The sequence below is a fragment of the Pinus tabuliformis genome, chromosome 4_1, assembly GCF_031772625.1.
Source record: "Pinus tabuliformis cultivar Carrire ecotype Pingquan chromosome 4_1, CPIR1, whole genome shotgun sequence".
In the NCBI taxonomy this organism is placed as follows: Eukaryota; Viridiplantae; Streptophyta; class Pinopsida; order Pinales; family Pinaceae; genus Pinus; species Pinus tabuliformis.
In genome coordinates, this window is record NC_142303.1 from 224,112,177 (window position 1) to 224,138,485 (window position 26,309).

A 26,309-nucleotide genomic window follows, 5' to 3' on the forward strand; every position below is an offset into this window, starting at 1 on the left:
AATGGCAACCTTGCCTAATTGGGAGACACTTCAAGGTAAAAACAGATCATGATAGTCTTAAATATTTTTAGAACAAATATTATCTTTAGAAGAGCAGCAAAATTGGGTCACAAAGATGTTGGGTTATGACTTTGAAATCATCTACAAAAAAGGGAAGCAAAATTTTGTGGCAGATGCACTCTCAAGAAAGGATGAGGATGTGGAAGAATTTCTTTGCGCCATTCCTATTATCCAACCAGATTGGATAAATGAAGCAAGGGATGAATGGAAGAATGACGAGGAAGTGTGGGCACTCATTCAAAAGATACAACGAGATCCCAGTACATATGATACATTTAGCTAGAAAAAAGATTCGTTATGGTACAAGGATCGGTTATACCTATGTAAGAATTCCCAACTCAAACAAAAGATTCTTAGGGAATTGCACACCTCTCCCTTAGGAGGGCAATCAGGATTTCTAAAAACCTACCACAGAGTTCAGAAGAAGTTTTTTTGGGATGGCCTTAAATCAAATATTCAAAATTTTGTGGTAGAATGTTTGGTTTGCCAACAAAATAAAGTTGAAAAAATTAAGACCCCAGGAGTATTACAACCTTTATCGATTCCAAGCCAACATTGGGAGGAGGTTTCAATGGATTTTATCACAAGTTTACCCAAGTCCGAAGGAAAGAGTGTTATCATGGTGGTAGTTGACAGACTTACCAAGTATGCACACTTTTGTGCATTATCTCATCCATTTAAAGAAAGTACAGTTTCTACTGCATTTATGGAAACAATTCAAAAGCTACATGGAAACCCAAAGATTATTGTAAGTGAGAGTGATCCCATTTTCACTTGAAATTTTTGGACAAAATTATTTTCTTGTCTTGGTACTCAGTTAGCTCATAACTCATCTGATCATCCTCAATCGGATGGGCAAACTAAGATAGTAAACAAATGTTTGGAAGGATATCTTAATTGCTTTGTATCTGATAAATAGACAGAATGGATCAAATGGCTGCCTCTAGCTGAATGGTGGTATAACACTTCCTTCCATACTGCAACAAAAATGACCCCATTTATGGAACTTTATGGATATCATCCACCATCCATCACATCATATTTAAGAGAGAATTCTAAGGCTCAAGCAGTGGAGGATCACATCGAGCATCAGCAACAAGTTCTCCAACTCTTAAAGGATAACCTCACATTAGCCCAGAATAGAATGAAATAGCAAGCATATCAACATCGCAGTTAAAGAAGTTTTGATGTAGGTGATTGGGTGTTATAGCTCCAAATCTCACTCTTATGGTTTGTGATGCTGTACTCATGGCCTAGGGCAACCCCTCCTTCCAGACCTGGTCCTAAAATTTAAAAAACAGTGTTTTATTCCTTATACGCGACATTGCCCTGAGTTAAACGCATGTATACGCGGGTCTGTGTATATCCAACCCACGTGTATGTATTAAAACACTTAAAAAAATATAAAATTCCTTCTTTTCGGGCAGAGATCGCGGGTTTTACCTGCTGATCACCTGTTAGTGCCCGTGGCCCAACTGTTCCCAACCAACTCCTAACTAAAAAACTACTTTGGAGATGGTATAAAAAGACCTCAAAGGGAAGGCCTAAGGGAGGAGAGAATAGAGAGAAAGGTTATTATGCTGAGATTTTTCCCTTGACCAGGTCTGAAGTCCCTTGTGCCTTCTGCACTTCCCCCATTTTGTACAAGAAACCTTTGTTTCCTTGTGTGTTGATGTTCATCCACCATTTATGACATCATGGAGAGAGTCATGGAAGGGGTTTTGTTAGAGGCTTGAGGCTGGAACGGATCCGGAAGGAAGCTTTGCTTGGAGCCTGCTGAAGGTGACTCAGGTGAACATATTCCTTTTTTATGTACTTTATTTGTCTATAATAAAAGAAACACATGTCTTGGTTCCCGAATTGAATCCTCTTTATGTTAATGATATTCATGTTTTGAGTTCATGTGTAAATGGTTGTTTGGATTTCATAACTAACTACCTTTCTTTGTAACATGAAGATGGTTTCTTTATAAGTTTTTGTCCATGCACTGCTGCGTTCTTTGAATTGTTTGTTTTGCAGGACAAAAGAGAAGAAGGGAACTCCAAGAAGGGTTTGGACCCTAAAGACCTTCTCAACGTAGGACTAAAGGTACGTACCCTTATCATAGAATTTGCTTATAATAGCATAATGGCTGTATGAATGCATGTTTCTTTGGATAGACAACTTTCAGTCTGCTAGGGTTTCACCCAAAAAGCCCTAGGGGAGTTTTTCCCTCTACAAGAATTGGCGACTCCGCTGGGGACAACACTCTTGTTGTTCCTAGTTTGGGTGTTTTTCAAGCCAATCAAGGCTCAGCTGCCTTGTCTGCTTGCTGTTACTGTCTGGTTTGTTCTTGAACTTTAAGCTTTGCCAGTTTCTTCAGTTTGTTTTTTTTATTTTTTTATTTTTCTTGAAGCTTTTCATATACGTTGTTTTTCTTAGATATAGAAGCGTATATACGCTTGTTTCTTTGAGTGAACCCGCGTATACGCAGGTTTCCTCAAACACAGTCGCGTATACACGCAATCTGTACTACAGTACAGTCGCGTATATATTCTAATTTTCAAGATTTGTAAATCTTTTTGACCTCTGAAGGTTTGTTTGGTGGCTTGAGTCAGTCTGAAACAGTCATTTTCCAGTATCAGTTATTTGTTTTACAGCGAGCATCTCATTCTGAATTCTCTCTGATTATAAGAAGTGTTGGTTTGGTTTTTTGTTGATTGCAAGCGTCATCGTTTTTGATAAGGCACGCAAGATTTCTGCCTAGGAATCTTGGCTGCTCTGTTTCATCAGGGTAGGAAGATTGAATTAAATCTTTGTGTTAATCTTGCTTTTGGTGACTTTTTTGTTTGCTTGACAAAATCGCTTTGTGTGACCATCTGCTTCTTTGTTTCATGAAAGTTGTTGTTTGACACTTTCTTGGAATTTGTCTTTTTGATCTTTTTGGTTTTCATTGCCAAGGCTTTCATTGCTGCTTTTGATTGTTAAGAGCAATTTCAAACGCATTTATTTTTGTTGGGTTTTCATCCATTAAGTGGTGTTGATTCGCAAAAGTGTTTAATTGCCTATTCTTCAATCACAAGTTTCAGTGTTGTTGACAACATGTTTTGAAAAGACTTTTTGTTTGTTGCTTTGAAGAAAATCTTTTGAAAATCTTAGTTTTTCTTTCTTGAACTTGTTTTTCATTTGGTTTCCTTTTAGAGAAGTGAAAGTGCTTTATGTTTGTCTTAGAACTTGTTTTTAGTGTTTAGACGAAATGAATGGAAACATTTCATATTCCATCTAGGCATCTTAAGTGGCAAGATAAAGTTTGATAAACAAGCAACTTTCATTTTTGTTTTTAGAGTAGTTTTGAATCTTGCATCCACATATAGTTGATTGCATTAGGATAGATTTGCATCCCCTTTTGGGCATATATAGCTTTGTTAACTTTTGTGAGTGTGAAGTGTGCATTAACGAAAAGAAAAGAAAAACTTGTTTTATTGGAAGTACCTCTGAACCCTATAGAAATTGCTCTTCATCGAAAAACGAAAAAGTTCATGCGCATGTAGTTAAGTTTTTATTAATTTCTTTTGCGTCAAAAAACACCACTAGTTTCACTTCCGTTACCTTGTGACTTAAAGAACAGCCTAATAAAATCAAGCGCTAACTAAAATTCACTAGAACTTTTTGTTTTAGTCAGTTACACCAACAAGATTAGGATTTTAGGGCCTTGGATTAGGCGAGTGGAGAGTTAACTCTCCAAGGCCATATAAATGTCAAACGTAGGAGTCTGAATAACGAGAGAAAATTCAATAGCGTTAGGAAGACCAAGAAAGCTCCGGATCTGGGAGTTAAGCACGAGGGTCTGTGAAGACAGGGAAGAGAGATACCCCCTCTCCTACTTGTTCGAACTTACCTCACAACTGTTCCGCCTGGCTTATGCGACGAGTTGGTATCCATAGTTGCTTCTCCTAGGGAACTACACAGGTGGCTGCGGAGGGGAATCCCGTGGCACCTGAGGTCGACGTTGCATCACTCTCGACAGTACTACTGGAGGGCACCCTTGCGAAGCTTGGGGGCTTGCACCGGCGCAGGCTGTTGTTAGGAGGTCAGCGTAACTTCCTCTGATACCTTCGCTGATAGGACTGGGCCCTCATCATCCCAGACTATTTTCGGAAGGCCCCTTATTTCACTTTCTCGTATTTTGGTGTCCGGTCTTAATCACCCGGAGCGGAAATACTTGGAAGTTGTTTGACTGGCTGCATCTTTAGGGACTTTATAGTGTGTGCTTTGTGCTCCTAGTTGGCCCAGCTTTCAATTTTTTGTGTCTTTAGTTAGATCATAACAAAAAATTCAAAGTGGCTGACCGATCTCCAAGACGGTCTCGAAGACTTCGTGGTCTCTCGCCACCAAGTTTAGAGCCTTCTCCTAGAAGGTGCAGAGGCAATACTACCGGTGGGTTCCGTCCCACGCCGGTTGACGCATCAGGGATTGATCCTCCTCTCGGGGGCATTAGCGGCCAAGCAAGGCCTGGCACTTCTGAGCAAGAGAGAGACACTCCAGTCCTTTCTCGAGTTCGCTTTCAAGTGGAGAATAACATAGAGGTAGAAGAACTTTCAGAGTCATTAGTGACTCCAAATTCTCCACTACCATCTAGTCATCCAGACGTATTGCAATACGTCGGGACTCCGACGCATAGACCGTCAAGTCCAGGTTACGCTACGCACTTACCATCGATGACCACTACTGGAAGCATGGCTTCTACGAGTGCTACGACTATGCAAACCCCAACATCGGTGCAAGGGGGAGGAACCATTTCCATCCCCTCCGCTTCCTTGTTCGGATCTTTTGCTAGCACATCTTTAGTTGGGTCTACCTCCATTCCGTCCACGAGTGGAAATGCCCAAACCAATGCTTTTGGTACTGGACTCTTCCCTTTTGGCACCCAATCACAAGGTATTCCATCAGTTCCGTTTAGTGCCGCTACGTCCATGATGGGTGGATCGGCTTCATTCCAGGGTTTTCCTTTCGGAAGTGGTCATATACCACATTCCAACCTGACGGTAGGATCCATGCCTTTTTCTTCTGTAGGACAAAGCAGCAATCCTTTCCAAGGTTGGAATAACCCTGGGGTTAGTAGCGCGGGAACTGGGAATTCATTTATCGGCCAACAAGGGAATAGGCCGTACTCCACGGTTAGCATGTTTCAAAGTATTCCTCCCCTTGCTTCGGCTTGGAATCCGTATCAGGGGTTATCAACTCCCTACAATCCTTTAGGAGGAAACTTTGCTAGTTATGGAGGTTATACGACCGGAGTTGGTCAAACTCCGAATTTTGCTGGACCACAAGGCTTGCCTTTTGGTTCAGCCGGTTTTACTGGTCACTTCGGGCAGCCTGGTGCCTCCCAAATTCCAGGACAATCTTTTCAGAGCTTTGGGAGTTCTGCCCAGTCTGGGTGGAATCCCCAAGGTCCTCCTAGGCTTCCGTTTCTGGCAACGTTAAACTTGCTAGATCTCACTAAGTTAACAAATGACCCAATTAGGTACAATCCAGCCTGGCCTCCGGTCCCAACCAAACTCCCTTCGGACATTCCAAAATTCGAAGGGAAGAGTGGTGAAGACCCAGGCGACCATGTAACCACATTCCATCTGTGGTGCTCATCTAACTCCCTTATCGATGACTCGATTAGGTTGAGACTCTTTCAGCGCACCTTGACTGGTAATGCGGCCAAATGGTATATAGAGTTGCCAGGGGGCAACTTTACATCGTTCGCTGACTTAGCCAATATTTTCTTAAATCACTTCCAGTTGCTTGTCCACTATGATGCCGGAACTGAACTTCTGGCCACCTTTCGTCAGGATAAGGCAACCCACATTTCTGATCATATTCAGGAATGGAGACAAAGAAAGAGGCTCATTAAAGCCGAAATCCCTCCGGAGTACCGTCTCGAGTGGTTTTTGAAGTCTTTACAACCCGAGATCTCCAAGGATGTCTCCATGTCTGGGGTCTATTCTGAAGAGCAAGCCATTTTTAGGGCCCAGCAATTAGAATTGATCTACTCTCAGTCTGGGATCCTACAAAAGTACTTGCCAGATGCTCCTGGATCTAAGGTTGATGTAGCTAAGTCGAAGCCAGGTCCGCACGCAGATGGTATCGTCGGGTCAGTAGACACAACTACCGTGAACTTGTTGAATCAATTGCAGCAATTGTCCTTGCAAACTGCTTCTAACAACCAAGTCACATTGTCTAATCCCCCTGCTTCCCAAACTTCTTCAATAAATGCCGTCCAATCTGATAATCCCAAAGGAAATCAAAATTCCAATGGGAAAAAGAAAGGACGAGGTAAGAAAAAGAACCAGGATGGGAAGCCTGATGCAAATAAATCCGGCAACAATGCTGGTGGTGGTAGAAATGAGTCGAGAAAGAAAGTCAAGTTTCCATGCAAGTTGTGCAGTGGAGACCATCTAACTCATCTCTGCCCTAAGATTGAAGACGCTCAGCGCTTGTTAGGACAGCAAGGCACTTCTAGTTCTCAAGCTGTGTTAACCAACCCGTTTCCCCAAGGGCAGCAACTTCTTGCTGGCGTGAGTTCGAACCTTGGAACCTCCGCTGGGGGCAACCAGGAAGGGGAAAAATTGTCAAATGTTTTCATGATGGGTTCTAATGTCCATGTGGCTACTCGGTCACGTGATTATGGTGAAGCCGAAACTTCCAAGGACAAGACTGTTCCCGGAAGTACTGACCTTCATATCGAGCGACCCTCTGTCGAGACTATACCACGGATACCAAAAGGTTCCGCTAAACGCGCGACGATTAATCCTAATGCTAGGGCCGCCCAGAATTACTCCATTGTGGAGGATCTGGCTCAGAGCCCGTGCGCCATGTCCACTTTAGAGGTTCTCCAGTCGTGTCCAGCTCAGAGAAGCGCTTTACTCTCCGCAATTGGAGCAGTCGATCCAGCTAACTCTTTAGTGCTCACTTTTGACATGTTAAATGTCAAAAAGCGACTCCCTCATCATATGGCTTTTCAAATAAAGTCAACATACCGGAAAATCAATATTTTTCGCACCGTAGTAGATGAAGGAGCTTCCACATGCGTTATGTCGATGTCATGTTGGAAGGCTATTGGATCACCTTCGGCTGTTCCTTCACCCACCGTCTTGACTGCATTTGACGGTCATTCTCACAAGCCGCATGGGATTATCCCAGCCTTTCCTATATGTGTTGGGGGAAAGGTCGTCAATATTGAAGTAGAGGTCATAGACGCTAACCTAGACTATAATCTCCTATTAGGAAGGAACTGGGTATACGAGATGGATGTCGTTGTTTCGGCTCTGTTTCGTGTAATTTTCTTTCCTCATGAGGGGAAAATCGTTAAGGTTGATCAATTGGACTATTGTCCAGTTGATCCTCACGCAAGCTCTGACTCTATTGTCCCTTTAATGGATAACCCTCACCCGCCGACTGAGAATTTAGGAGTGGGGATGTATTCCTCATTGATGGGTCCATTTGATCTTCCCTCTCCTTTCGCTAAAATCAATGCTATTTCATCATCTAAGGAGTCTCCTCCAGAAGAGTTCTTTCGAACTCATTATTTTTCAGATCCTTGGACCTTGCCTTCACCTACGACCACATTAGTTGAAGGACAAGTAAATGGAATGGCATTCCCTATATCTGCAGCTGAGCTTAGATATCAGTCTATCGTAGACTCTGTAGACAACCATTCTACTCCTTTTTCTGAAGAGGAGTTAGATGGTCATGTGGCCCCGGCTTGGAGCCTAGATTCTACCTCTGCCTTGGACTGCTTAGATTCAGTTCTGCCTTCTGAAGAAGCAATCCTCGAAGTAATGATGGGTATAGATCAACCTTGGGAAGACTTACACCATCGTTCATACTTTCTTCCTCCATTGCAGGAAGTAGAATCTAGATTCTCCGAGCTCCTCGCTAGTGATGTTTGTACGGTGTCGAACCCTTTGGCTCCAGCATGCGTTCGTGCCGAAGGTAATATGTCGGTAATTTCAAAAACGATACCTATAAACATCTCTAGGGACCCTAACGTCATCGAGAATATATTCATCGGAATTTAGTGTTCCCCTGAAGAAATTCAAATTTATACCGACCTATTCAAGGAATATCGTGATGTATTTGCTTGGTCTTATGAGGAAATGCCTGGCATTGATCCTTCTATAGTTCAACATGAGATCAAGACGTATGAAAACGCAAAACCAGTTCGTCAAAGGCTTCGGCCGGTCAACCCTAGGAAAGTAGCGGCGATCAAAGTTGAGGTTGAGAAGCTGCTAAGGGCGGGTTTTATATACCGTGTTCCTCTTACTGATTGGGTTTCTAATCCAGTCCCTGTGGACAAAAAGCAAGGAACAATCCGAGTATGCATCGATTTTAGGGACCTAAACAAGGCTTGTCCGAAAGACAATTACCCCACGCCATTCATTGATCAGATTATCGACGAGTGTGCGGGTAATGAAATTTTTTCCTTCATGGATGGTTTTTCGGGTTATAATCAAATCTCTATCCATCCTGAAGATCAACATAAGACAACTTTTATATGTCCCTGGGGTACCTTTGCATATAAAAAGATGCCCTTTGGTCTTAAAAATGCTGGAGCCACTTTTCAGCGGGCCATGTCATACGCTTTCCACGACATCAAACATGTCATCGAGGCATACTTGAATCCCAACAAGTGCGTTTTTGCGGTTACATCCGGTCGGTTGTTAGGGTTCATAGTGTCCAATGAAGGGATTCGAGTGGATCCTTTCAAGGTTGAGGAAATAGTTCAGTTGCCTCCCCTGTCCTCAATTCGTCAACTTCAAAGTCTTCAAGGGAAGGCTAATTTCTTAAGACGGTTTATAGCAAACTATGCCGAGATCACTAAAGGGTTCATGCATTTGCTACGAAAAGGAGTTCCATTTGTGTGGGACGACTTTGCGCAGCGGTCGTTTGATGCTTTAAAAAGGGCATTAGTCTCTGCCCTGCTTTTGAGTCCACCGGATTATGGTAGAGACTTCCTTTTATATCTCGCTGCAGCAGAATCAACCATTGGTATGGTTCTAGTTCAGGAAGACGATGCTCTTGCCGAGCACGTGATTTATTATTTGAGCCGAGGCTTAATAGGTCCTGAACTCCGCTATTCGCTGGTTGAGAAATTGGCCTTGGCAGCTGTCCATGCTGTCCAGAGGCTCCATCATTATATCTTGCTTCGCAAAACTTTTGTCTTAGCGGCAGTCAATCCATTTCAATTTGTCCTCAGTAGGCGAGTGATTGGGGGCAAATATAATAGATGGATAGTCATTTTGCAAGAATTCGATCTCGAGTTCTTGTCAGCCAAGTCCAAGAAATCTATGGTTTTCGCGGAGCTAATCTCTGAGCTTCCTTGTGGAGAGGATACTGTTTATGAGGAAAGTTTTCCCGACGAACATTTATTCCTCATCTCTTCACTCGACCCTTGGTATGGAGATATCATTGTTTATCTCCAGACTTCGAAGTTTCCCTCTACTTTCTCCAAGGATGAACGTCGCAAATTACGTCACCTGGCTAAAAACTATGTTATCATTAGTGACACGTTATACCGTCGAGGGGTTGATTCAATTCTTCGTCACTGTTTAACCTTAGAGGAAGCAGAGTTTGTTCTTGATGATTGCCATAGTGGAGCTTGTGGCGGTCATCTATCAGGGCTTGCTACAGCCCAGCGCATCTTACGTGCCGGCTATTTTTGGCCTTCACTTTTTAAGGACTGTGTGGAAGCGGTAAAACGCTGTCACCCGTGTCAAATTTTTACTCGCAAGATGCGTGCCCATCTAGCTCCCCTTTTTCCCGTTGTCACCGTCGGTCCCTTTACTAAGTGGGGTATTGATTTTACAACTTGTAATCCGCCTTCAGCAGCGAATCACAAGTACATTATCGTGGCTGTAGACTACTTTACGAAGTGGGCTGAGGCCATGCCTACTTATAAGAACGACAATGACACGGCAGCTTTGTTTCTTTTCAATCAGGTTATCTCAAGATTCGGTATCCCAAGAGAGATTGTCACTGACCATGGCAATCATTTTCAGAATCAATTAATGTCCGAATTGGCTCTTAAATTAGGTTTCCGTCAGGAGCATTTGTCCCCTTATTATCCTTAGGCCAATGGACAGGTCGAGGCAGTCAATAAAACTCTTAAGACGATACTCCAACGGACAATCGATAAAAATCGGTCCAATTGGCACATTATGTTGTATTCGGCTCTTTGGGCATATCGAACCTCCGTCAAAACGGCTACTAGTTTTACTCCTTTTCAGTTGGTTTATGGGATGGAATCTATCTTTCCGGTTGAATGTGAAATTCCATCTCTAAAGTTGGCTGTTGAGCTTCTTCCTGAGACTTTGAGTCTCGAGGAGCGCCTGGTTCACTTGGAACATCTCGATGAGCAGCGTCGAGATGCCGCCACGATGAATGAGGCCCATAAGAAAAGGGTTAAAACTCAGTATGATAAGTCTGTCCGTCCTCGAGTCTTTTCTGAAGGTGACCTTGTCCTGGTCTATGACCAAGATAAGGACGCCTTGGGGGCAAGCAAATTTAAGCCTATGTGGTATGGTCCTTTCATCATTAAACGAGTTTTAGAAAAAGGATCATATGAGTTAATTGATTTCGAAGGAAACAAGCTGGCGGAGCCCCGAAATGGGATCTACCTAAAGAAGTACTTTTCTTAGTTTTACCAGGCAATGGCTTCTTTGTATTTTATGTATATTTGTACATATATCATCGAGAGTTTTCTGATATCAGCACTTTTTGGTCTGCTTTGGTAGGTGTTGATGGATGATTTGGTTTATTTTGGGTTCGCCGATGGTGCTAGTCGGCACACTCGGAATCTTGCTTCCACAGCTTGGGTACTCTATTATCCAACTGGTCAATTGATGGCATCAAGAGGCATGTGCATCGATCCTGCTTCAAATAATATGGCCGAGTATACTGCTGTTATTAATTTATTATCCGAGGCAATCTCTCATGGGATCGACTCGTTGGTAGTTTATCTTGATTCTCAATTGATAGTGTCTCAATTAAATAACATTTATCGGGTACGGGACCCATCTTTATATCGCTAGTATTTAAAGGTGAGGTTGTTGCAAAGATCATTTACTTATATTAATTATTTGCATATTCCAAGTTCTCATAATTGGTTAGCTGATTCTATCGCTAATCAAGCATTAGACTAGCATATTAATCATTCATCACAATAAAATCACGCATCAAAAAGTCAAACTGTATATATATATATATCGTAAAGCGTCTCGAGTGTACATATGTGTGTCCAAAAATATATAAAATTGGGACTCAAATGCCCATAATCATATCCGGCATATCTAATGCCTCGGCTCAGGATGAGCGTCTAAGTATGTCACTATAGCAGTGGCCACGCGCCGAAAAATGCGAACCCAGTCACGTGGCATGCCAACCACATGACGCTGCATATCTGGAGGAAGGTCCTCTATGACGGCCATCGGTACTCGGCAGCTCAGTCTCGCCAAGTGTCGCTGGACGTTGTTCAGAGTCCGTTCTGTATCAGCAGCCGCCTCTTCGGCTCCTCGGCCACACCGTCCATGCTGCGGGAATCCATCTGGTCGTACAGGCCCAATGTCTGGAACATGATCATCATATCAGTCATTTGAATCTCATCAAAAAAATATTTTTCAAAATTCATCATTATATTTGAAAAATCAAAAAAAAAAAAAAAAAAAAATCATAAAATCAAAAAATCTTACCGATCTCGCCCCATGTTGCATTTGGTGGCAACGCTAAATCAGGATCTCCTCAGAAATCCAGTCCAGCATAGGGGTAGTCGTCCATGGCGATGATCTGCTGATCCCACCAGGTGAAGAAGTCATCGTCAAATGCAGTCCTTGGGACCTCCCCACCCCCCAGACGTTTCATCAGATCAGCCCACTGGCCCATGCGTGGATCGCGCGGGGTGCTGATGGAAACTGCTACCCTGGGGCGGAGTGCGGGAACCTTCTCGAAGAAGAAAGTGCACAAGATGCTTCCATAGCCAAAGTTTTTAGTCTAACCCCTCCTGATAGAAGTGAGTTGGCTCCTCATGTTGGCCAGAAGAGGAGTACACCAGTCAAACACAGTAGTAAGACAGTCAACTGCCACGCTCATGTTTTGCTGTGAAGCCTGATGCAGAGAGGATGATCCGTTCACCCGAGCCATGGTAAACAGGATTATCCTAAGTGACAAACTCGCTACATGTGTAATGGAAATCTGGCTCCCAACCTTCTTGGGATGTCCAGGGTAGTATATCTGTACATAGTCCTCTATCGAGAGGGCACTCCGTGACCTGCCCCGGGACTGTACTACCTCTCCCCTTCGGGAAAGGCCCGTGATAAAATAGATGTCCTCCACTTCTACCCTGAGTGGCATCTGATCGATCATAAAAGCTTCCTCATCGACATCCCAATAATCAATGAGCATCTCGAGCAATCGCGTGTTCGCTTTCATATTTGGCAATTTGAAAAATTTAAGCAAACCGCATCCCCGGAGTGCATCCAATGCTTCTGGACTGTTCATAACTTCATTGTCTACCGCTGCATGTTCTCTTTCACGCCACGTGATAGGCATCCTGAGAGAAAATTGAGTTTAAACCGTTAGTTTTTTGTTTAAAATGATTCGCGGCGTATACGCGAGTTCCTTTGCACACAGTCGCGTGTAGGGCTCGCGTATACGCGGGTTCAATATTACCAACCCACGTATACGCCGCGAGCGAATTTTTGACAAAAGTTTAACGGTGAAACCTCAACCATAAATCTTAAAAACTATCACAATCAATTGCAAGCTAAGTATAAAAGTTACCTGGAGGTATTCGACGAATTTGAACGGTTGAATCTGGCTGTGGGAAGATTGCTCCTTTTGCTCTCAAACTCAAATGGTAAAAATGGTGAGTCCAAAATGCTTTTTATAAGTTTTGAAAATACAAATTTTTTTTTCAAAATTTTATTTTGTTTGGCCTCATGTGAATTTTAACTTGGGAGCTTGGAATGTCGAGATTGGTTTGTTTTTCAGGACATTTTGGACGTTTTTTCGACAGTTCAAGACGGTTCCATGACTGCTGACCCGTCATGGCAGGTATCGTGTTTTCACTGGCATATAGGTTAGGGACACTATTTTTCCGTTGCATTATGCATACTAGCCTCCATTTGACCGATACATCTGCCATAGGGTCGACCCCATCGTGTTATGGTTCGTAAGCCATCTACACTCACCGATTCTTTAAATCATGACACGATGGTAGAGCCATCCTTTACATGGGCATCCTAGTTAGCACCTCACTGACATTTGTTGCCCATGCTGCTCCGATTTGAGTAGGCTCGGGAGTCCTCTGTAGTCCCGCCATGACTTATGCATTGAAGACTCATTCCTCTAGCTTCTCCGCTTTGTTCTGGCCTTATACCCTAGAGGCTCCTTTGTGTTGAGTTGTACTACTGCATTGCATGTTGACCACTTGCACCTTTTGGCCTAGAGCCGGCTTCACTTGGACTCGTGTTTAAGCCAACTTGTGACCATGACGTCTACAAAATCAACCTTGCATACCTTTGACTTCTACAGCTTAACACACCTTGACCCATGGAAGGAGTATACCTTTGAGTGTCACTGACCAGTGTTCACCTCCCTGCATCGAGCATAGGAACGTTCCTGTCCCGGGAACTAGATCATCTGTTTCACCGACACTCGCTCTTTCCACTGTACCATAGCATTCTTTTATTCTTTTTCCGGCTTAACAGAAAAAGACAAAAAAATTAAATATTCCAAAAAGAGCGGGAACGAGACATTATTTCCATTTATTGTTGGCAGCTAGAGTCAGTCGTGTCGCCCTTGAACAAAGCACTCAAAACAAAGTCTCCTCCGCATGGGTGGGATTTAGTTTGACTTAGGTACGCCATAACCTTGTTATTGAGTCAGTTCTCCCCCGATTGGTTATCTCTTCCAATCATATGGAGGGTTCGTTCGTGCCTCCCGCATGGCGAACTTATACAGAGTCATCATATGCTGCCATATAGTCACATTGAGTCGTGCTTTTGTTCAAGGGAAGTTAGCCTGAGTCGGCCTCTCTGCGGTGTCTCTTGACTCATTTTTCAGTCGGCCATCCCTGGTTGTCAGTGTCATGTCTATCATCATATCAGTTATATTGGTCCTTTACTCGTGCCGGTTTGAGAAGGTCCCCATTGACTTCTTGCTGGCGGGTCTTGTCCTTATCGATGACGACACCTTGCTCTGAGAATAGGCCTAGAGCCGCACCCTGGCCCTATTTTCATTATTGATAGGTCACCTTGTGCTCAGCATCGATCAGTATCATGGGTCTTTGACTGAGTGGTTTCCCTTGTGTTCGACATCAGCTTACATTATCACACATTGGGATTCGTGCAGTACCTTGGTTTCCATTTGACCCTATTGGTGGATACCTCGCCTCTGTGTCGGCTTTCATTATTGGTTGGTTCAGAGGGTTTCTGCCGTGCGCTAGCCACATCTTGTGTACGCCGGAAACGTACTTCGGTTGGGTTACTACATCTTTTTCGTCCGATTCCTTCCACATTATTGGCCTACAGGTTACACTCGCGCTAGATTGATGGAGGATGCCTTAATGCCTTCCTTCTAGCGAATCTTTCCCTATCGACTTCAACTCATTTCTCTGGGGCAAAGATCTAGAGTCCATTTGGTAGTACCTTGGGGTTTGCAGTCATTAGTGGCAGATCCTTCGCTATCGACAGTGGGAAACCATCATTGTCTCCTGATCAATAGATTCTTACAGGTGTTCGACTCCAGCTCATCTATTCACACTTGTTAGATTGTACTGGGTACCTTGATGCTCATTATCATTATCGGTGAGTAGTCTCGCGTTTGTTAACGGTATACATCAATGACCGGTAATCAAACGATTTCTCACATGGTCGACTTCAGATCATTTATTCCCATGATGTAGAAATGTACCACGGCGGTCGGTGAAGACCTCAGGTTGTATCAGCATTCATTGGTTCACTTGAAAGTTGCTGTTGTTGCTGCTAGTTGATACCACTCCACTTTATATGTTGCAGTCAGTCACGGCGACATTCTATATGCTGGCACCTGAGTTTGCAGTGTAGTACCATCCTATTCCATCATGTTCAGTTGGTACCTTTTGGGATCAGTCCTTGATATCAGTGATCCGTTGCATCTTTCAGCATCATTGACAGTCTTATATGTGATATTCAGACATGTACTTGTTCATTGTGATCAGATGATCCATTATGTATCTTTCAGTCATTTATACTTGTATACTTAGTGGATCCGCTTGTACTTGATATGCGGACATGCTTTACTTTTTCTGAGCATGGGTATGCCCGCCTCAGACAGTGTTTCTTTTTGATCTCCTTTGGTGGCTTGGTAGGCTGAATTCTGGTGAAGTCCTCCTCGGTTTTTGACAGACTTCCTTTCCATGTACTCGCATAATATATTTCGGCCATCATGTACCCCTTCTGACCTCATATATTAGGGGGCATCTGTTATAGCTCCAAATCTCACTCTTATGGTTTGTGATGCTGTACTCATGGCCTAGGGCAACCCCTCCTTCCAGACCTGGTCCTAAAATTTAAAAAACAGTGTTTTATTCCTTATACGCGACATTGCCCTGAGTTAAACACGTGTATACGCGGGTCTGTGTATATCCAACCTGCGTGTATGTATTAAAACACTTAAAAAAATATAAAATTCCTTCTTTTCGGGCGGAGATCGCGGGTTTTACCTGCTGATCACCTGTTAGTGCCCGTGGCCCAACTGTTCCCAACCAACTCCTAACTAAAAAACTACTTTGGAGATGGTATAAAAAGACCTCAAAGGGAAGGCCTAAGGGAGGAGAGAATAGAGAGAAAGGTTATTATGATGAGATTTTCCCCTTGACCAGGTCTGAAGTCCCTTGTGCCTTCTGCACTTCCCCCATTTTGTACAAGAAACCTTTGTTTCCTTGTGTGTTGATGTTCATCCACCATTTATGACATCATGGAGAGAGTCATGGAAGGGGTTTTGTTAGAGGCTTGAAGCTGGAACGGATCCGGAAGGAAGCTTTGCTTGGAGCCTGCTGAAGGTGACTCAGGTGAACATATTCCTTTTTTATGTACTTTATTTGTCTATAATAAAAGAAACACATGTCTTGGTTCCTGAATTGAATCCTCTTTATGTTAATGATATTCATGTTTTGAGTTCATGTGTAAATGGTTGTTTGGATTTCATAACTAACTACCTTTTGTTTGTAACATGAAGATGGTTTCTTTATAAGTTTTTGTCCATGCACTGCTGCGTTCTTTGAATTGTTTGTTTTGCAAGACAAAAGAGAAGAAGGGAACTCCAAGAAGGGTTTGGACCCTAAAGACCTTCTCAAACGTAGGACTAAAGGTACGTACCGTTATCATAGAATTTGCTTATAATAGCATAATGGCTGTATGAATGCATGTTTCTTTGGATAGACAACTTTCAGTCTGCTAGGGTTTCACCCAAAAAGCCCTAGGGGAGTTTTTCCCTCTACCATTGGGTATTCCTACGGCTACAACCATATAAACAAATGTCCCTCAAGCAAGCTAAGAAGGATAGTAAATTATCACCAAAGTATTATGGTCCGTACAAGGTGTTGCAAAAGATAGGTACTATGGCATACAAATTCGAGCTTCGTGTAGCTTCCCGAGTGCACCCAGTTTTCCATGTTTCATGCTTAAAGAAGGTTATAGGTGATAATATTCTAGTTAAAACAATATTGCCAGAACTTGACGAGGAAGGAAAAATCATATTGGAACCTGAAGCAATAAAAGAAACAAGAACTCGACAACTACGAAATCGATCAATTTCAGAGTATCTCATCAAGTGGAAGAACTTACCCATTGAAGATTCGACATGGGAGGATGAGAATTTTATACGGAAGCATCCAAAACTACTCAAGTGTTGAGGACAACACTTTTTTGAAGGAGAGGGGCATGTTAGGTCCCTATAATACTAGTGATTCCCACATTACTATTGTTGTTGTATCCCTTATTGTTATTGTTGTGCCCCTATTGTCCACATATTGTTATTATTGTGCTGCATAGAATGCCTCTATTGTTATTTTTGTGCCTTTATATTATTATTGTTAGGTTGGCTTGGTTATATCGTGACCCCTTAGACTCCTATATATAGAAAGGAGGTTTTGTCATTTGAATCATTCAAGAATTGTTCATTTGTGTAATGTAAAGGAGGTTTCCCCCTCGAAGAGGCTAAATTCTAAGGCGTTCATCTATCTTTTCTATCTTTTTGTGAGCTAGTTTCATAACAGATATTGAGTATCTTTTTTTATATTTCATCTACCTCTGTGTATTTCGCAAAAGTAGGCTTATTAACAAAAAGGTGTTTTACCTCATGTTGGAGGTAAAACAAGTTTTCAAAAGTTCGGTATAATACTTTTCCTATTGGCATGCCCTTCATGGATGAGGTGTTTGCCTGATCTCTAGCCACTTCCTTGATCTTCTTATTGTAGTATTCCTATGTCATTAGCTTCTCATTTATAACTAAGGGATCTGGTAATCCTTTTTGCCTCAAAAGTTCGAACTTAACCATGAACCTGTCAACGACTAGTTGCATGGTTTGACACTTATCCTCCAAGTTCAACATCAAATTCCTCTTAGTGAGGACTCTTTTAACTTCCAGAATTGTACCTGTCCTGTCAGGTATCTCTAATTCTTGTAACTCATACTTGTTCTTGGAGTTGAGGATGTGAATGATCCTTGCTGCTTCCTCTGGCATATCTCCAAGTTCTTCTTTAACCTTTTCAATGGCTTCAGTAGCCTTCTTTATCAAATCAATCTATTCAAAAATGACCTGGATGGATGGCCAAATATCATTGACAGAGATTAATATTGGCCCATAGTTTCTCCTTGGCCTTACTTAGAGGTTCACTCAGTGTCAATTTCTTTTCTAAGCCCTTGATTCTTTCTATCATCCTTGTGGCTTTTTTTTGTTCTTCTTTATGCATGATTTGGGCAAGTCTACAATCTGTCTCCAAGCTGGTGATTTTCTCTTTAAGTTTGTTCATCTGAGTGGTCTAAATGGACATTTATTCCATTGCTTCGACCAACGTGTTTGCTTCATCTCCTATGGATCCTATTGTGGTTGATCATGTTGCTGATGTAGTTGGTGTAGATGCCAGTAGTGCAGTGGCCGTTGGAGTAGTGGGAGATAAGGAGCTGCCAAAGTAGAAGGTACAACTGTGGTCACTGTTGGAATGACAGTTGTAGGAGCATCATCAAGACTAGTTTGTTTGAGTTGAATCAAGCTATCTAATTCTTTTTCCATATCCTTCAACTGATCATTCAGTTGCAACACTAGGTCCATCATCTCTTCATTAGTTCTCTGACTTTCCAGGACATCCTTTTTCTGTGGGTGCTGTAAATGAGGCAACTTCAGTTGTTTCTTGAGGGTTGCTATGTCCTCATTATTCTTTTTGATTAGTTTCTCTGTGGCCTTAATATCACTTGGGTCATGGCCCAGTTCAATGATCATGTCCTCCAAGGATTTTAACCTAGTGTCTTTGGCCTATGAGGAGGCCTTCTCAAATTTGTACTAGGCTGTCACATTGCCCAATGACTCCAGTAGCTTGTAGGCTTCCATGGCCTTTCCTGTGAGGGTGGAGTAAATAATTTCTCCATCCTGTTTGTGGAACTCTATTTGATCAATGGGATGAAAATCCCTGGCCAAGACCTCAAAATTTGTCTTCGTGTAATCTGCTGAGGTCTTTGGTTGTTGTACAGTGGGCTGCAAAAATGATAATTGCATTTTCCCTACTTTGATGTCAAAGGCTGAAATTAGTCTGGTTTGGTTTGGTGGTGTAAGCTTAAGGTATTGGGCATATGTCTTTGCGTTCAATTTTTCATTCCTCATCTTTATCTCTATGTATCTATCTTTGATATCCTTTTCCTTGTCAGCTGGCTTGCCAAAGGAAGAAACCTCCATACTCTGTTGTCTCTCTATCATTTGAGTGTTGGAGGTTGATGGCTATTGTGTTTCACCTGATGCAACTATTTTTTCACTTCTCTGCCCCATTGCCTCAATGTCAGTTATTTCCTCTAAAGTAATGTTCTCCTCATGTTCAAAGATAGGATTCAACTTGGGCCACTTGTTTGGATCAAAGAGCTCATCAGTAGTCTCCATGGCAGAGCTAGATGCCTCCTCCCTATTCCTCCTAGGATTCTTCTCTTCATTGGATGGGGTCTGAAGGACAGGAGGAATGTTCATTGGCTCCCCTTATTCTAGAACATGTAGGAAAGAGTTGTGTTCAAATTGTCTTTCAAGATCAACGAGTGTGTTCTCTACATCCACAATAGTGTTGTCCATATCAATCAAGGTGTTCTCCAACTCATCTTGGTTAGCAAACTATTAAATGTCAGGTATTGGGTGGTGGATATATGCTCCCAACTTGACCCTGAGTCTAAGTTTAGTTATAACCTCCTTAGGGTCATACTGCCATATGAAGCTGTTTCTGAACTTCATCTTTTGTAGTAAACTATCAACCTCTGGTGTAGCCTCTCTATTGTTGCAAATGAATGGGCCCAATTGGTTTTTCACTTTGAACTGGGTTTTCTTCCTATAAGCTAGGAACTAGACCTCATTAGAGTTGATGATTTGTCTGAAGTATTCAAGAGAAAATATCCTCATAGGGAGGTATTTGGGTAACTTATAGGGGGCTAATTGACAGCCATAAATTTTGATCTCAGTGTGGTTCTAGTAGAGGTTCCAGTCTCCCACCTTGATGTTCTTTGCCAATTGTTGCACTCTCTTGATCTCTAGGCTAATTCTAAGCTGAATCTTAGAAGTCGGCATGTTCATGACAGGGTATACAAAGGAGTCTATGAAGTCTTTGTAGGTGAATGCTGTGGAAAACTTATGGACCATGGGTGTCCAGTAGATGATTGATCTCTCCTTTCCCTTGGTATCCATCTTTTGGATGCTCAAAGGGAACTTATCTGTCTGGTAATACAAGAACATACGAAACAACACTGAAGAGTATTTGAAAACTCTTTCTGTGGGAAGTCTAGTGAATTATGCATGCATTCTGTTTACAATGAACTGAGCATAATCAAACATGATAGCAGGAGGCTGGCTTGGAGTACAAATGGACAAGAAGGCCAAGATGACCTCATCCACATGCTCATCTGTGGTATATCCAAGGATGCATGCGATCATGGTGATTATGTGCCTAGAAGTCTCTGAAAAAAAGGTGGAAGCATAGGGTGGGGTATTTGCAGGAGTATGGCGGTATTTAATGATAAAATTCTGGAAGATTTTCTTGATTTTCATCTAGTCTAATGTGATGTATAACTCCAATAGGTGTCCAATGGACAGAGGGGTTAGATTGGGGCTAGATTGGATTTGAAGCACTTGGTTGATTGAATCAGGTGTAATGGTTAATAATAACTCATGGTTTGGGGCAACAATATCCCTTTGGCTAGAGATATAATAGGAATGACAAAAATGTACATTGTCTGGGAATGGGTGAACTTCTGGGAATATATACTTGGGCAAATTGGATTCCCAAAGGTTGATGTCATCAGCATGGTTTAGGAACTTATCTTTACTCCACCAATGGAGATTCAGAAGGTGGCATGGAGTAGTAGTGTCTTTTATTTGGAAATCCTTGTCTACTAGGGCCAAATGGTCAATGTCCAGGTGAGGGGTTGAGACCGGTCTGACATCTAGAGAGGTCTGGGAAGCCATCTTGAGGATAAAATGCAGGAATTAGGCTTGTACAGATTGTACAAGTGAAGCTTTGAATAGGTCAGTACAAAGATAGGGAATTGGTAGTTTGCAAGATAGGGGTTTGTGTATTTCAGGGGGGAAATATTCTCAATTTAGGGGAAATCAATTAAATTGAATTAATTATTTTTTGAATTCACCATACATTTCTAAACTGAGAGGGTCGTTCTGGTTTTTTGTTAAAATACCTAGAAATGGTGGTATAGGTTACAAACTAGTGTGAATGGTGGTTGTAAAGGGTACTGTGGCTTCAATTGTGCGCTGGAGGGCTGAATTGGGCTTCACAGAGCAAATGAGTGAAAATGGGTGAAAAAGGGCATCTTTCACCTTTTAACCGGCAACGGTTAGAAATTGGCGGGGAATTTCATAATGAACAGTGATGGTTTTGGGCTTATGGGGGGAGGCGGTTTCATTGCTCATTGCACCGCTTTTGGGAGTGGGGTGGTATTTTCCTGAGAGCATGCGAGTTAACGAAGAGATGCCACGTAGCTAAAAGGGGCCAAGCAAAACTGCGAATCTCGTGTGCTATCGGGTGGGTAAAGGTTTGGAGGTGAATGAATGTGATATGGATGCGCGGCATCAGATCTGGGGGTGTCAGATCTAACAGTTGTCACATGGTGAAGTTGCACGATGGGAGCAGAGGCAGAGATTTGCGGGGGCCAGGGGAATTAATTACACTAAACTCTAATTAATTAATGAATCAGGGGGGTCAAATATGTAATGAATGGGTTAAATGTAGTGGGACCAGGGTTAAAATACAATGGGAGACTTGTTAACTGCATCAGGGTGGTGGGTTAAAAGGTTTATAGTTGGGGAAAATGTGAATTGTGGAGTTAGTTAAATAATGCAGGGGAGTAGGGGGGGGGGGGGGGGGGGGAATAAAACTTAGGATAAAGGGGGTTTTATGGGTTTTCAAGGGAAATTAATAAGGGGAAAATGATCTTTTCAAAGGGGAATGGGTTTCACACTAGGGAAAAGGGGTTTTGGGTATGGGAATGAATTTTGGAGGGTAATTTGCTAGGGAAAAGTGTGAAACCATGGGGCAAGGGTGAAAATGAAGGGAAAAGGGTATTCTAACCAGAAATGATGGGATAAAGGGGAAATTAGTAAGTATATAGTGGGGGATGAAATAAAATGAGGGGGAGTTAACCAAATCAGCTTGTGAACATCCTTTCACTTTCAAAACTGCTCTTGCACACTGAAACAAATGATTAAGCATGATAAATGTGCTTTTGTTTCAATGAACTTTGTACTTCTGCAACCTTTCTTCTACTTGCCCTTTACTTACCCTAACATTTTTTCTTCACTTTATTGGGTGCATTTAAGCTAGCAGACCCTCTCTTTCCTTTTCTTGTGTGAATGAAACTATCTAATTCTAACCTAATATCTTCTAATGGCTCAGACTAAGCTGTTGAGCTCATTTTATTTCTCTACCTAACTATTGATCTATCAAGATTAAACAGTTTGGCTAGATCTTTATTCTCTAACTATAAACATGAAATTTAAAGAATGAACTAGTCAAGATTAAACTATTTGACTATCATGGGTTGTGACATTTATGACAAGCTGCACACAACCATTATTTTGCACAGTAAAGTAAAAAAGCAGTGGCACTTGGACTTGCACACTTTCATGATCTATTTTTGTTTGGGGTTCATATTTTTTCACTTTTTTGATCTTTTCTTATTCTTTTTGTCCTTTGATATTTCTTTTAGGACATACCCTCTTTACATTTTTTAATTTTTAATATGGAAAATAGTTGGAGAAAAGAAAAGGTATGTACAATATTACAAGACTAACCACAACCAATTCAAAATTATGAATCCTATTAATATAGGACCCTAACAAATTCAATTTGAAGTATATTTGCATTGTAAGGGCCATAATTGTCACATACATTTGAAATAATTATGCACCAATGAATACAATTGCGGATCAGGATCATGCGACCTGCAATGACTTTCCATTGTATGATATACTCATGGATTGACTAGATCTAAGTACTGGTGCATGTTTTATCTCTGAATATTATGATCTGGGTCTTTATGAAGTTCTGAAGAGCTGCTCAAGTTTAGGTCAAAATTTGTAGATCTATACACAAGTTGGTCTCAGTAAAGTCGTGTATACATGTGGGTTCGCTTCTTCAAATTTGCGTATATAAATTAAGTGTTTCTGATAAAAAAAATCTAATCAACCTAATCAATTCTTCTATTTCTCTATTGTCTGTCAATGATGACCTCATGCTGATCTCGGTTGAGTGATAATTTCTAAATTAGAACTGATTAAATGATGAAGTTGAATTTGTTTACATGTTGATTGGTTGAAAAGATTATTGATGATGCTAACTATATGAAGGTCCTATAAGCTAACTGATTATCTCAAAATATCTTTGGTCAACCATGTGTCTGATTGAAAATTACAAGTTTTCAGTTTTCATTATATTAAGATCTGTACGCATGTTTCTCTATAGAAAATCACGTATACACGCGGGTTGCCTTAAGTGAAGTAGCATATACATTTTGGCATTTGAATGATATGGGTTGTAGTTGATTCTGTGTGTTGATGCAATTTTTTGAGTTCGGTTCTATGTAGTGGTTACAGTGTTCTTACTGTTCTAGTTGATTGGTTGAGTTTTGATTAAGTGTCAATTGATTGGGTTTCAGTGATTGGTTGATTCAGTTGTGTCAGAGATTGATGATTGTATTACAGTGATGAGTTACAATTTGATGATTGAGCTTAAGTCTTGATATTGGATCCAGTGTGAAAATTCATGAAATATGGTCCACGAACGTTGCTGAGGGTTGGATCCTTCAATGAGGAAGTCGAAGCTTCTTGCCACTAGTAGTTGGTGATCAGATCAGGGGGTTGGAGCTCCCTTCCAGTAAGATCTGGAGAACAAGAAAATGTTATAGCCTTCTTTTGGTAGGTGTCCGCGTACTGGTATGAGTCTACAACAGTACAATATTGTAAAAATATTTTTCTTTATATTAAAAAGAAGACAGAGATGACAACAACAAGTGATTTTTCCCACATTGGGTTTCCATCTTAAATCTTGTTATTCATGTTTGTTTCTTATATGTGATGGTTTATTTTGTTATTACAACACATGGTTAATGTCTATCAAATGTTTAATAAAGTATTGATGCACTGGATGAAGACAAACATATGACGAATTAACTGAAACATAAGTTTACTGGATGTACACTAGTTGTCTTAAGAATAGTCACATACACACACAAGTTCCTTTCAGTAAAGTCACATATAGAAATTAGAATATGAAATGAAAAAGTTATCAATTTGAAAATACTAATTCACCCCCCCTCAGTATTTTTTCAAACAATTCATATGAGAGAAAGTCCTTTAGAAGAATCTTGATCGCTTGAAGGATATCTATCGAGACAATGGGGAAGAAGCAAAACCAGAAAGCACCTCAAAATAAGAAATCTCAAAGAGAGAGTAACAGTGTTAGAGACGATTGGTTATTAGATGGAAGCAAATATTTAGATTCAGAATCACCTCAGAATGAAGATGATCAAGGAAAATAATTATCAGGTACTGATTTTTGTTCCTCTGTTGATACCTTCCCCTATTCATGCAATATTAAAAATTATGAATATGACAATGAAATAACTAAATTTCCTCTTATGGGTAAAAGTGAAAGAAATCTAATGACCATAGAAGTAGAATTTAAAAGCCTCAAATATAAATTAGAGATCAGCAAGATCTATTTGATAAAAGGGAATGCACCCACAAAGAAGAGGTTACCAGGTTAAAAACTCAGTTGGAGGAAGAAAACAAAATAATGTAGTAGTATAAGGAAAAGGAAGATCAATGTCAAAGGTTGCATGATGAGGTAACATCATTGAGAAGTCAAGTGACTGAAAATGATACAACAACCAAGGAACTTAAAGAAAGAACCAATTACTATAAATGTCTTGAAGCTAAGGTCATCCCTCTAAAAGAAGATCTTGAAAAATCAAAGAAGAATAATGAAGAACTACTTCAAACATTTGAAGAACAAGAAATTGAGATTCTCAAATTAAAACAACAAGTGGAGGAAGGAAGAAAGGTTGAAGAAATCATGAATAAGCAGTATCTAGAAAAGGAAAAGGACTATCAAGTTGAGCTAAATATCGTAAAAGGTAAATTAGAAGAAAAGGATAAACTTTTGCAATTTGAAGATAGTACTAATATTTTGGATAATATTCTTAGTAGTCAAAGGTCTCCTGCCATCAAATTTGGTCTTGGTTTTCATTAAACTATTAAAAGTGAATCTAGTTCACAAGCTCAAGCAAGAAATTCTAATGCAAAATCTGAAATGCTCAACAAGGAGATAAGAAGTTAACCCCATCAACAACCAAGGAAAGAATGTCTTCAAAGGAAATAATTTACTCCTAACTATAGAAGTGTTAATCGATTTTTTCCTTTGATAAATAATGTTGAATGTTCTATATGTCATAATTTTTGACATGTTGCAACTAGTGGAAGAAGTATAATGTTTCAGGCTAATAACCGTATCACGGAAAGATCATCAACTTGCAGGTACTTGAAGGTATATTGCTTTTCTTGCAACATGTTTGGTCACAAAGCCATTGATTTCTATAGAAGGAATATCAAGAATATAAGATGTTATGCTTGTAACAAGTTTGGACATGTAGCAAAAGAATGCAGGAACAAGTATATGGATTTCCATAGACAATATGGTAAGAAACCAAATAAGAACATTGATATCAAAAAATCTAAAAAAGATGGATCCGCCAATAAGAAAGGAAAGGAAGAACATATAAGGTGTGGTATTTCTCTCTGCTCATTCAAAGACGAAGATGAATGGTACATAGATAGTGGATGTTCTCATCACATGACTGGAGATAAGAGTAAAATGGAGTCTCTAATGAAGAACCATCATGGTAATGGTATTCATGGAACTGATGTTTCAGCAAAATTTCTAGGACCAAGTATAGTTAGAACAGACTCATGGGGAGCTAAAAGTGTGAAATTTCAGAATTTCAATTTCTATACATGGATCTTATGAAGACAAGTCACGTGTATACGCGAGTTATAAACTGCACAATCACGTATATTTTGGTTTGATGAAGAAATAACGAGACAGAATTGAGAAAAGGGTTTGATATGGTTCAGTCAATTATCAATTATCTTTTTTGTTTTGATGGTTGGTGATTATTGTCTGTTGATGTTATTTAGATGTGCTTTTGGCCATAATAAGTTTTTGATGACTTGATGTATAACCGATTCATGATGATTTCTTGGTGATTCTTATTGATATATGAAATGATAAGATTTGACAGTGAAAATTTGGCATAGGTTCAGGGGGAGCATTTTCTATGCTTCTAATAATGCATTGTTGGAATTATGTTTTCTCTAGAAGTCCTTGGTACGTAATTATGCTTATCAATGATGATGATGCTTATGTTGCTGAAGTGTTTAAATTATGCGTCATGCTATGCTGCTGTCATGGGGTGCCTATGATGAAATCA